This window comes from Panicum virgatum, chromosome 3N, assembly GCF_016808335.1.
Source record: "Panicum virgatum strain AP13 chromosome 3N, P.virgatum_v5, whole genome shotgun sequence".
NCBI lineage: Eukaryota > Viridiplantae > Streptophyta > Magnoliopsida > Poales > Poaceae > Panicum > Panicum virgatum.
Window position 1 is genome coordinate 19,764,122 of NC_053147.1, and position 12,443 is coordinate 19,776,564.

Sequence of the window (12,443 nt, forward strand, 5' to 3'; positions counted from 1 at the left end):
GACAACGAGGACGATGCTTGTGCCTTGAAGTCAATCTTTTTGTATGCCTTTGCACATGTCCACCATTCTAAATCTTCTTACCCTTGAACCCTTTACATTATGGAGAAACTCTCATGATCATTGGCTCGGAAGGTAAGCAATCATTAGAAGGATTTCTTAATTTGACAATATATGTATATACTTTGCTAAGCCTCACCTATAGCCTCACTTTATACTTGAGAGACTTTCGGGAGATGAGAGCTTGCAAATAAAAATAGGATAGCCACTTATATTGAGAGACATGAAAGGACTTGTGCAAGAATTTTTGGTATAACCTTTGTTGCAGGGTATTTTGTTTCTTAAATAAAAAAGAGAGAAAAACCTCCAAGGATGGCAAGAAAAGCAAGTGTTGTCGATATTCGAGTTGCCGGCTAAAGGTAAGAGTTGTGGAGTAATATTGGATCAGTTTTTAAACGCCCATGATATGATTATCCTCGCTGCTCCTCTGACCTTTGTTTGAAGAAATATTGTTAGACTTGTTTGCATAAGTAAATTGTGCAGTTCGAGAACTCTTGAGCAACCCATGGAAGGATTTGATGATTTGATTTGCTCGAGGACGAGCAAAAGCTAAGTATGGGGGGAATGTTGGCGCTCCTTAAGTACCCATTTTATTATACAATTAGGAGTTGTTTTAGTAAATTCTTCGGGATGATTTATGTACTAACCCGCCACTTGGCACCCGAACTTGATCGTTTTCGATTTTGTCCTGGATTTTGGAGCATGTTGCATTTTGACAGGAAATTGGACATTTTCGGAGATGTTTTGACGCATGGTTACAACTGGGCTAAGATGAGGAATAAGAGCAAGAGGCCACACGAAAAAGATGGGACCGAAAGGGGCCAGAAAAGGCCCAGGCCGGCCGGCCTGGAGTCCTTGGGCCGGCCGGCCTAGCCCTTTTCGGAGTCCAATCGATCTCGGTTTTCTTCAGTGCGAAGTATGCGTCAACCCTAGTCTATGTTTTACCAAAACCACCGACCATTTCTTCCTATAAATACCCCGAAGCCGCCGTCAAAGAGAGGGGGATCGCGGGAGCATCCAGGGAGATCACAGAGATCGCAGAGAAGAGCATCCAGAGATACATTCGAAGTAGACACAAGAGAAAGGCGACACCGGAGGCCTCATCGTCCCTCGGCACCGCTGCAAGTTGGAGGACAGCAAGGGATCCATCCCTTGCCGGAGATTTCGTCACCATGATCGACTACGCTTCGCTTAGCTTCATGGGGTAAATTCCTTGTTTGTTCATGGGGTTGTAAGGAGATCTTGAGTTGTAATTGCCGAATCCTTTATGAGATTGATCTATCACGATTCTTGTTGATGATGCTTTGATGCCTAATAGTTCGCAACTTGGCTTTGGGTTTGCTTTGCTCTTGCATGGTTTACTTAGATTACATCAACTATCGTGTTCTTGTTGATTCGTTACCGATTATCCTCGTGTAGTGACAGTATGCGGGAGGGAAAGGTTTTGATCTTGGAACACACCTTTGATAGATTAGATCTGTTCTTCGTTGCTTGGCGATTACATCTCTAGTGATCCTAGACCCTATGGACAAATGCTCTTCATATCTTGTGCACACACCTATCATTGCTCACTAGTCTAGATTAGATTAGATTAGTTAGATTAGATCTATTTCACACTCATACACTCAATATAGATCTTTTACCAACATCGTTAGTGCTTAGTTAAGCATAGTAATACACTTGTTTCGTGGATTGATAAACCTTGGGGGAATACTCTAAGGGAAAAGCTACACGATCCGTGCGCTTGCGGTACGTAAATTGGCACTTTAAGAAGCGTCAACACTAGGCCTAGCAGAACCTACTGGACCAAAGGGATTGAAAAAAATATGCGCTAAGCTAAGAGATCGGGCGAGGGAAACATGTGATACCTTGGAAGAGAGATGAACTCGTGAGGAACTTCAAAACCAGCTTCACCACTGATTGATTTCCCCCTTCTAGCCCCAATGCATATGATGAAGCAACCAAAACAAGGGCTAGAACTCCAAATCTCCAATGGAGTGAAGAGGATGGAGAGGAATGTGAAGAGGGGCGGCACACGGGTGAAAGAGAGGAGAGGTCGGTGGCACAATGGTGAAAAGTGAGATTGTTTTACTGTTTTACCCCGCGGAGGGGGATAAAAGGAAGTTACCGGGTTGGACCGGTCAGACCGGTCGCACTTGATGTGCCAGAAAGAAGTTGTTTTCTAGACTATCCGGGTGAATCTTCGGAGTATCCGGGTGTAGCCCAGAGTATCCGGGCAAATATCCAGAGAATCCGGGACAATGATCACAAAGAAGTTTTAGAAAGATAATTCCTTGATCAAATGATTAAGAACTTCCAAAAATTCATATTTTCTGACCTTATGTGCTAACCATGAGTTGGATAGGAGGATGACAAAGTAAGGAGTATTTTGATGAGCACATTTTTCCGAATCAAGAGCTCCTTGTCACTTCCAAGGAAGAGATGATTTTCCAATATAACCGCTCCTTGGATGAGAGAAGTGATATAGATAGGAATCTATGGACTTGAGAAAAACTCACTACTTGTGACTAGCCACCAAGCAATCAATGAGAACTATAGTCACAAGTAGATTGATACGGTCACAAAGACCAAGATCCAAACATTTTCAAATTTGACACACAACCTATCATGCTAGTTGAGTTTTCGAAAAACATCTATCCTATAACACTCATAGCATGCTACAAGTCAAGCTATCACCACACTAGAGAGCTTAGCACAAACCTTACTCAATTTTACACATGATTGACAGTCACAATTAGGAAGGTTTTAGCTAAATATCTAGGTGACAAGATTTCTTGAGCTTGATGCATACAAATGCACACACTAGCATTAATACGTGGCCTAGATGCTCAAAGGTAAAGCATAATGAGTAGAAAACATACCTTTGCCTCTTAGCCACTTAAACTTGTGCTTGAACTTTTAGAAACAATCACTAGTTCTCATAGATGAGAAATAGTGTGCAATGTAGCACAAGTACTTCATGATTATGCTTTGTCAATCAATATTTGATCCGTTGGATGGGTATACTTATATTAATTCTCATTGGATCCATAAGGAGCATGATCAACACTATAAGAGACTACACATTCACTCGAGGAAAATGTTAGTCCCGAAGACACAAATTGTAAAGTGATCTCCCCCTAAATAAGTGCATAAGAGTTTTGAATTTCTTTTATATGCACTTTATCCATATTAAGAGACTAGGAGAGACTACTTTAACAAGTTAGTCATAAAGCACATAAAAAGATATTTAATTGAAATTGTGCTAGATTCTCTTACTGCCTGAAGTACATGACCCCAAGAGATGTCTATAAAGCATATGCACTGAGAAGGACCCTTTTTTCACATAGCTTCTTTCTCGTTTCTTCAGTTTGCTGCAGTTTTCTGGTCTAGACCGGTCAGACCGGTCTGATGGACCGGTCAGACCGGTCACACCAGTCAAACTGCAGTAACCTTTAATTTGTTCATGTCTTGCTTCAATGAATGTCTACTAGATATATTTGCTCACCTGCACTAAAACAAGACCTTGCTCTACACAAGAGCCATTAAACGCATCTCACGGCAAATGGAGAGTAACTCAAAGGAAAATGCTTTAGTCACTTATTTAGAATGTCCCAAACTCAACACAAGTGACACACTAGTACTCACCAAGAGTTAAGTGACTAATGCAATTTGAAATTAAAACAAGTTACCGAGATAGCATTGGATGAAGATATGCAAGATTATTTCTTGAACTTGGTCAATGACAAGAATACGTAATAAACTTCAAAGAACCAAGCTCTCCAATGCATCTCCATGTACCTGCAACCTTTTAAGCTTTCTTTGGTGCCCAATACTCGTTGGGCCCTGCAACGTTAGCCACAATAGACTTGGGAACCCAAATTGCCCTTATGCTAGCATTAGGTGACTTGATCACCTTAGTAGCATAAGTACTCATCTTGTCCTTCCTAAGCTTAGCAAAGTCATATTGAACAGTTTTTGAGTTAGGCAAATTACCATTTGGGCAATCCTTGCTCATATGACCTTTTACTCGACAAGTGTAGCAAATTCGGTGCTTAATCTTGACGAAGGTGCTCTTGACTTGATACTTGTGCTTCTGAGCATCACAAATCTTCTTTAGTAGAAGAGCGGGCTTTGTGGGATTCTTGACGGGTCCTGCAGCAGCTCTGGCCTGGACCGGTCTGACCGGTCGGGAGTGACCGGTCTGGTCAGACCTGAACTGCTGAGGACAGCACTGGGTCATATGCCCCTTTTTCCTGCATCCAAATCACACTCTATTTTCTGGAAGCTTTCTTTGACTTCTTGAAAGTCGCTTTTCCTCATCGGACTTGATTTGACAATTTCTTACATAATGCCCTTTCTCTAGGCATCTATAGCACTTGATGTGTCCTAGAGACTTCTTTCTTGAAATCTTGAGCTTGATACTCTTTTGATCTTGTTGAAGAGTTGATCTAGTGATGTTTGAACCCTTCTCAAGCTTCTTCACCCCGGAGTCGCGGTTATCTTGAGAAGGTCTCACTTTCTCCTTGCCCTCCAACTTAATCACTTGTTCTTTGAGTCTTTTTACTTCATTCATAAGTTCTTCATTTTCTTGTGCAATGAAGTCATCACAAGATTCTACAAATACTTGCTCAATACTAGATTGGCTTGCTTGAGAACAACATGGTTTAGTGCAAGTCAAGTCAAATTGAACTTGTGAGCATGTGCAAGTGTGGGATAGAGGTTCATAGGATTTTACCGTTGTAGCCATAACCTCATGAGCCACTTCAAGTGAGACATGTGAGTTCACAAGCATTTCATAGGATTTTTCAAGCTCCATATGAGTTCCTTGCAAAGCCACATGCTCACTAGTGAGCTTCTCCAACCTTGCCTTGAGCACTTGATTCTCCTTCTCTAAAGAGTCAATCCGACACAAGGAGTTAGTAGATAAATTCTCTGATTTTCTTACCAAGGAGGCATAGATGATCTTGAGCTTGTCAAGCTCTTCTTTGAATTTCATTGCTTGCTCAACTCCTTGGTTATCTCCTTTCTTGATTTCGACTGTCAAGCACTTGTGATCAACATCAACTGAAGATGTTGACTCGTATGAAGCTCTTGCTTGCCTTGATCGCCGTCGGGAGCACTTTTTGCTCTCTTTGCGCTGTCCCCTGGTCAGACCGGTCTGACCGGTCATACAGACCGGTCTGACCGGTTCCAACAGGGAACAAGCAAACTTTGCTCCTTTTCTTCCTTGATCATCGGAAGAGGCTACAAGAGGATGAGTATGATTCTCTGAAGTAATATACTCCTCTAGTAACCCTTCATCTTCTTCTTGATCTTCGTCGTCACTATCTTCTTCGCATATTGCCTCTAGAAGTTTCCAAAGACTATATGCATCAAGACGTATCTTTGCAAATTTCTTCTCCTCTTGCATAGAATCTACAAAATCTTTTTCCATGCTTTCAAACAAGAGGTCAATTACACGACGATTACACAACAAGCATTCCTTTTCTTCATTTGACAAATTTTTAAATCATTTAGGTAGAATGCTAGTCTTTATGGCTTGCTCAAAAGAAGGACCCATGTTCCTTAGTATATTACGAATATGAGCTGACCAAGAAATGTAGTTTGAGCCATTTATACCAAGGGGCTCAAACGGTACCTCGCAAAATATCGACATGGTGATTCTCCAAGCGGTGAGGCTTCAATCCGGAGACCAAAGCTCTGATACCAATTGAAAGGATCTTGATCACACGATGTCGTAGCCTAGAGGGGGGGTGAATAGGCGTTTCTTCAAAAATTAGCGCTTAATCCCTGCTGGGACTGCCTGGACCGGTCAGACCGGTCTACCAGACCGGTCAGACCGGTCTATGCAGGCAGACAGCCCAGACAGCAGGAACAAGTCGCCTCTCGAGCTTGAACCTATAAGAAACTTGGGATATGTGTCTTGCAGAGTATTTCTAACAAAACAAACAAGTCCCTACACACAAGTAGAGCACATCCAAGTAGATCGAGCGAAAGCACAATTCAAACTCAAAACTATAAATGTAAGGTAAGTAAATCAAACCGAAATAGAGATGATGCAATAAAGACACGGTGATTTGTTTGACCGAAGTTCGGATTCACCCCGTGCACCCACGTGTGAATCCTACTCTCCGTTGAGGAAGCTCGTAGTGACCCCAAGGTCAAGCTATCTCCTCTTCTCCACTATATGACCATGCGCCCTCTTGGCAGACGATCGAAGCTGCAACAAACTTGCCGCTGCTCACCACAACCTTGGGAGCTAGCCGGCGACGCCTAGCCATCTAGGAGCCGATGCTCCTAGAGTAACAAATGCTTTAATTGAGTTGGCCGACGCAACCTCAAGTGCTCAAATCTCGGGATGTTTCTCTCTTGCTCAAATGACTCTCAAGGAATGGATTCACTCAACCCAACTCAAAGATTCACCTTGAATCAAGCAACTCTCACAAAGAGAGGTTGGGGAGGACTCTCCAAGTGCTCACAAGGCTCTCAAGATGTTCTGAAATGTTCTAGCATCAGCACCCACGAATGGGTGAAGTCATGGGGTATAAATACCCATTCTCACAAAACTAGCCGTTGCCCTGTCAGTGTTAGACCGGTCAGACCGGTTCCCTAGACCGGTCGGTTTTGAAAACTAGCCGTTGGAGGCTTACCCTGCTCAGACCGGTCAGACCGGTCCCTTGGACCGGTCAGACCAGTCCCTCTCTGTTTTCTGCAGTTAGCTCTCACTCCTTAGGCTAAACTCTCTAGGGACAGGTTTGAGCACTTTTGGTATTGTCTAAACCTATTGATGTTGCATCCATCTTGATAGTACGGCATACCTATACTCAAGTGCACAAATAAAATATACAATTTCCATGATTACTTGAGCTTCTTCATAATATGATCATGCCGACTTTTCTTCGATCAATACCGTGAGGGCATCAACATCTTCTTTCGTTTGAGCATTCCCGCTTTGAGCTAGTGACTTTGAATCTTTGAATTGCATAGGAATGAAATCCACCATGATTCACAAGTCACCTTCTTTTCTTGAATAATGACACTTATTCAATATAGAGCTCTCCATGACTCTAGGATCTCCGGCCTTTGACCCGTATCTGTTTCTTTGCTCCCCCCAAGCCGTCGCTTGCGTAGCCTCTTGAAACACGCCTCTCGGTCCTCTACCTTTATCCTAGCCGTCCATCTTGAACTCATATTGATTTGTGTCATGCATGAAATCTTCATTGTCAATTTGAATTCTCAATTTAATCTTATATGCAAGCCTTCCAATTCGAGACATCATATATGTATCAACTCATGTCTTATTCTCTTTTGCCTTACTTGCTTGCATCTTAAGTTAACATCCATTTATCACATGTGACAAGACCTTCTATATTTGAGACTATGCATAAGCATATCACATCTTATTCACAAAATCTTTACTTGTCACTTTGAATCCCATCATAGATCGAAACAAGCCTTCGCAAATATTAGAGCATTTATATCAATCATGAATACTTTGCTCTATTTTTCTTTTCTTGTTTTGCTTGTCACATACACATTATACCAATGGGATAAACACGCTTGCTTGCAATACTTGAGCTATCTCTTTTAATACACATTTCATAATTAAATATCTATTCATAATCTCATGCAAACAAGTTAGTCCTTTAATCGTGTTGTCAATCAAAGCTCCAAAACCCACTAGGTCCTAGATGCTCTTTCACAAGACTCACCGAAAGAGCAAAGCCGAACAGAAAGAGAAACTCAGTGCCATACAAGAAGAGATGAACAGGAAGGTTGCGTCCTTGGAATCTCAGATGGACGCCAGGGTCAATGAGGCAGTGCAGCTAGCTCTGAGCCAAAGGGGTACTGTTGGGTCGCATCTGGATGTTGTGATAAGCCCGGCCTCACAGCGACGCAGTAGCTGTGCATCCACGGCGGCGCCCGACGTGCAAGCTGAACAGCTTTTGTCGGTCGAAATCCACCGGCGAGCAACGACGGGCAACACGAAGAGCCGGGAGGTTGCTAGGGCGCTAGAGGCACTGCTTCCTCGTCGACGGCCCGCAATTTCCGTCACGCGCCCAGAGGATGTGTGAAAACCGAGCGTGCCACCTGACCTATACCCGATCAGGAGGGTGCAGACGTGCTCTGAACAGTTTCCTGCATACAAAGACACGTGTAAACATAAGTCCGAGCCGTGGTCAGCTCCCCGGGACGACTCTTGCATCGGCTTTGAAGAGCCGATCGAGTCCCGGTGTCAGATGGGATCTGATTGTATCTAGATATGGTAAATAAAGCAAATAACTATAAAACTGCTTTAATTAAATCTAATTGATCTAATCCACAATAGTAACAGCTTCACTGCTAGATCGGAACATCCTACACGTGACTAGGCCTAGCGAACATAATAGACAGCTAAACCACAACCCAAAACAGAGGCCTAAGAACTAGCAAGAGCCGATTCCCGGAATAATCCCTATCAAGGCTAAGATAAAGCATATATTACACCACCAGATCATCCAATCCGTTTGCAAGGCCTAACCTAGCAGATATTATGCCAACTCTTAAGATAAGAGCAAACCATAACAGATCAGATCTACTAGACATGAAAGAAGCAGGTTGTTGCCTCTGTGCGACTAATTCTATGCGATAAGAACTAGCATGAGATTGAAACGTGACTGCACAGAGACAACACGATATTCGCAGATGATAAGCAACAAAGCACAACAGATCTACTAAAAGCCATGCTACGAACATCATGATAACTAGTATTACTCGCCATCAAAAACGCTTCAGTACGAGTAATACCAAGGTAAAAGCAAGAACAATACTGCCCTGATCGCAAGAAGCGATCAGGGCAGCATGGCACTTACTTGGATGAAACCCTAGGATTAGGGGTGGCGATGCGCCGAGAGTTGTTGTTTGCGAGTCGTGATGACGCTCTTTTTTATGAATAACAAAGGATACATATTTATAGTCCGGAGACTTGGGAAACAATCTAAACTAATCTTGTCCCGATTGGACTCTATCTCTAATCTTAAACTAAATCTAAGGATACACGGCCAATGTGGCCCAGACGCTCACGCAGGAGCCGATTTACAAGCCTCCCTCATCTTTTGCTTTAGGCCCATCTTGATTTCGGCCCATAAATTAACCCTGTTAATTTATGGCAATAACACATGCCCCCTGGTTTTGGCAATGATAGTCCAAAACCTATCCGCCGCTTCATCTTCCCGTTAATGCTCATTAATCATACTGCAACCACCAAGGAAGACGCAACGTCTCTGCAACTGGCTCCTCGTAGAACATGAAAACTGCCGATCCGTCTTCCATCTTTTCACTATTTAATCTCAGCCGAATCGGCTCTTTTCCACAGCAAAGCCCTTCTTCCTCCTATAGCCAGTAGCGCAGAAACCCCAATCCTTCACCAGCCATGGCCATCTCCTCTTCCTCCGGCTCCAACTCTTTTGGAGATTCCTCTTCTTCCTCCTCATCTCCTCCTTCTTCTTCTTCCCTCTCGGCCTCCTCCATCGACTCTATCCCAGAGAGCCGAGAGCCGACCCCCGAGTGGGACCCGACGGCAGCCTACGAGGCGCTGGCTCCTCTGCACTGGGATGCAGAGGAGTTCGACTTCGGGGTCGCCTCCGAGGAGGACGAGCCCATGACTGAAGGAGAAGAAGACCTCCAGTCCCTCTTCCAAGAGGAACTGGAGAGCAGTGAAGACGACGCCTTCTTCTGGGAAGGAGCCGACTCCTCCGAAGGGATCGGCTCTTCTTCCAGCGATGATACGGCGGCAGGGGGAAACCCCCATCAGTTCCTCAAAGCCCCCATGGAGGGAAGCGAAGAGGGAAGCAGCAGCAGCGCCGAGGACGATGGCAGCAGCAGCGGCGACGACGGCGATGATGATGACGATGATGGTGGAGACGCACCGTCGCAAAGCCCGAAGCGCCGTAGGTGTTGAGACACCTACGACTGGTAGATGTAGGTAGCATCGTAGGAATAGAACCCCAAAGCCGAAGGATTAATTTCTTTGTAAAATCGGCTTTCCTTGTAATAAACTTTCTTTTAATGAAATCGAGTTTCCCCAATTTCGTGTGTCTTCATTCACCTCCCAAAAAGCCGATGGCAACGCATCAGGCTTCCATAAATATCCAAGAGCTGACGAAATTCAAACTAGAAGTAACCCGCACAAGAGTAGAATATCGCTTCCAGCTTGAATCGAACTCGACATACCCTCAAATTCGAGTGTAATTCGAAAACCAAGCTCTACAAATCCGAGCAAGAACTCTCCAAGCAATCGGAATTCGAATCAGAACCTCCAACAAACAAACCCTAAGTCAACAGATCTGTGACCATGGCGGATTCTGCAGTTCAGACAACAAGCTCTAATGATGCGGCGACCCACGGCCTGAAGGTAATATTCGGCCTAATCTTTTAGTTTTCTTCAGCTTACCAAGCTTCTGAAACTGAAACTCTGAAACATGACACCATACGCATATTTCTGAATTCCTGAACTTCAGGTGTCAAACATCCTTCTGCCGCATCCTTCCAATCCAAAATCTTTCTATCTTGGCCCACAAACCCATGAAAACCCCATAGATTTGATCTCTTGTGAAGCAAATAGGGTCCCTTTTGTGAGTCAAAACATTGATTTGAACCTCTGGGCCGACTGCTTAAGAGCCTGGCCTAATCCACCTGAAAGCTGGATAACATGGTACAGCAGAGTAGCAAAAGCCCACATGCCCTTGTGGCAAGATTTGAACATAGCCGATGCACTTAGCCTATCACTGTCACCCCTTGACAAAGATGAAAATCTTCTAAAAACCATCGGCTATTTCTGGTCTGATGCTCTGAATTGTTTCCTCTTTGGTCATGGACCCATGACCCCTACTCTGCTGGATGTGACCATGATCACTGGACTAGACATTAGCTCTCCTAATCCTGCTGCTCACAAAATGGCAGAAGTCCCCTTCAAACTTTCTTCCAAAGTCAACTGCACAAACTGGGGTACTTATATGAGTCAGCACATGAAAAAAAAAGGTCCAGTGACTGAGAAGGAACACACAGCCTTCTTAAATCTTTGGCTAGAGCACTTCATCTTCTGTGGCCCTTCTTTAGCTCCAACTAAGAACTATCTCCCCTTGGCCTACCACCTGGCCCATGGTAATCACACCGGCCTAGGCAAACTTTTTCTTGGAGAAACATACAGATATCTCCATTTAATGACATCTAACTTGCTGAACCACAAGAAACTGAGAACTGGAGGCCCTTGGTGGTTTATTCAGTTGTGGGCACAACTGTACTTCCAACATCATATTCCCAACTTCCAAGGCCTGACCAAGAACTCTTTCCCCGATGAAAGTGGTAAACCAATTAGATGTACTAGCTACGGCCAAGCTTTGTTCAGTCTCCCTGGCAGTAAACTGAATTCAACAGATGCAGCAAACTGGTTTAGAGTCTTCTACAAGGGACTAGACAATCCTCTCTACTTCCCGTTTACTGAATCTGAATCCTTTGAGAACCCAACTGCCTTCAGACTAGATAGCTCTACCGATGACGACAGCACTCGGCATCTGTATTCTTTGATGATTCGACCTAGCTTCCTTCCTATTGGCATCAGCACTTCTAATAGAATTATCAAGCCAGACTATGAATCTTACCAGCCAGTCATAGCAGCTCGGCAACTCGGCCTAGGACAGGTCCCTCCCCACTTCCATATTCACCACTTGGTGGAGAGCAGAGCCGATCTGCCTGATGGTCTTACTAGCTCAAGATGCTACAGCATGTTTGACAATCTCCACATTCCAATACCAGCCGATTTGTCTTTCACTTCTTCATCAATCGGCTTTGATACTTGGTGGAAGATGTGGAAAACTCATGTCTTCAGAAAAGCTCGAGGTCCTCGACTGCAGCAAATTGATCCTGAATACGTAATCCCCGAGGAAGAGGTACTGATTTTATGCATTTATCCTTTTAAATCCTCTATTCCTTTCTCTTGGCTTAACCTGCTCATCCTGTCAGCAGCAACAAGATGATCCAGAACCCACGACCAGTACTGGGGAGCCATTTCACTTTCTTCCAACTGCTCCTGATGTACTCTTCTGCAAAGGATCACCACCAATGAAGAAAGTGATAATGACTGTTCAGCCAGACTTACTTCAGTCGGCTTCCAAGCGAAGACAAACTTCTGCAAGCGTTGCCCCCCGAGTCTTGACCAAGAAAAGGAAGATGATCACGAGGCGAGTGATCAAGAAGCCAGCACCAGCTTCTTTGAGTCCATCAGAGTCTAATACCAACCAGGTAACTTATTTCTCTGAAACTTCTTCTTTATCTCATACATGTGTACTCTGGTTGACTGTAGTTCTATGTTCAGGATGCAGCTGAAGAAATCCCTAGTGTAGAAA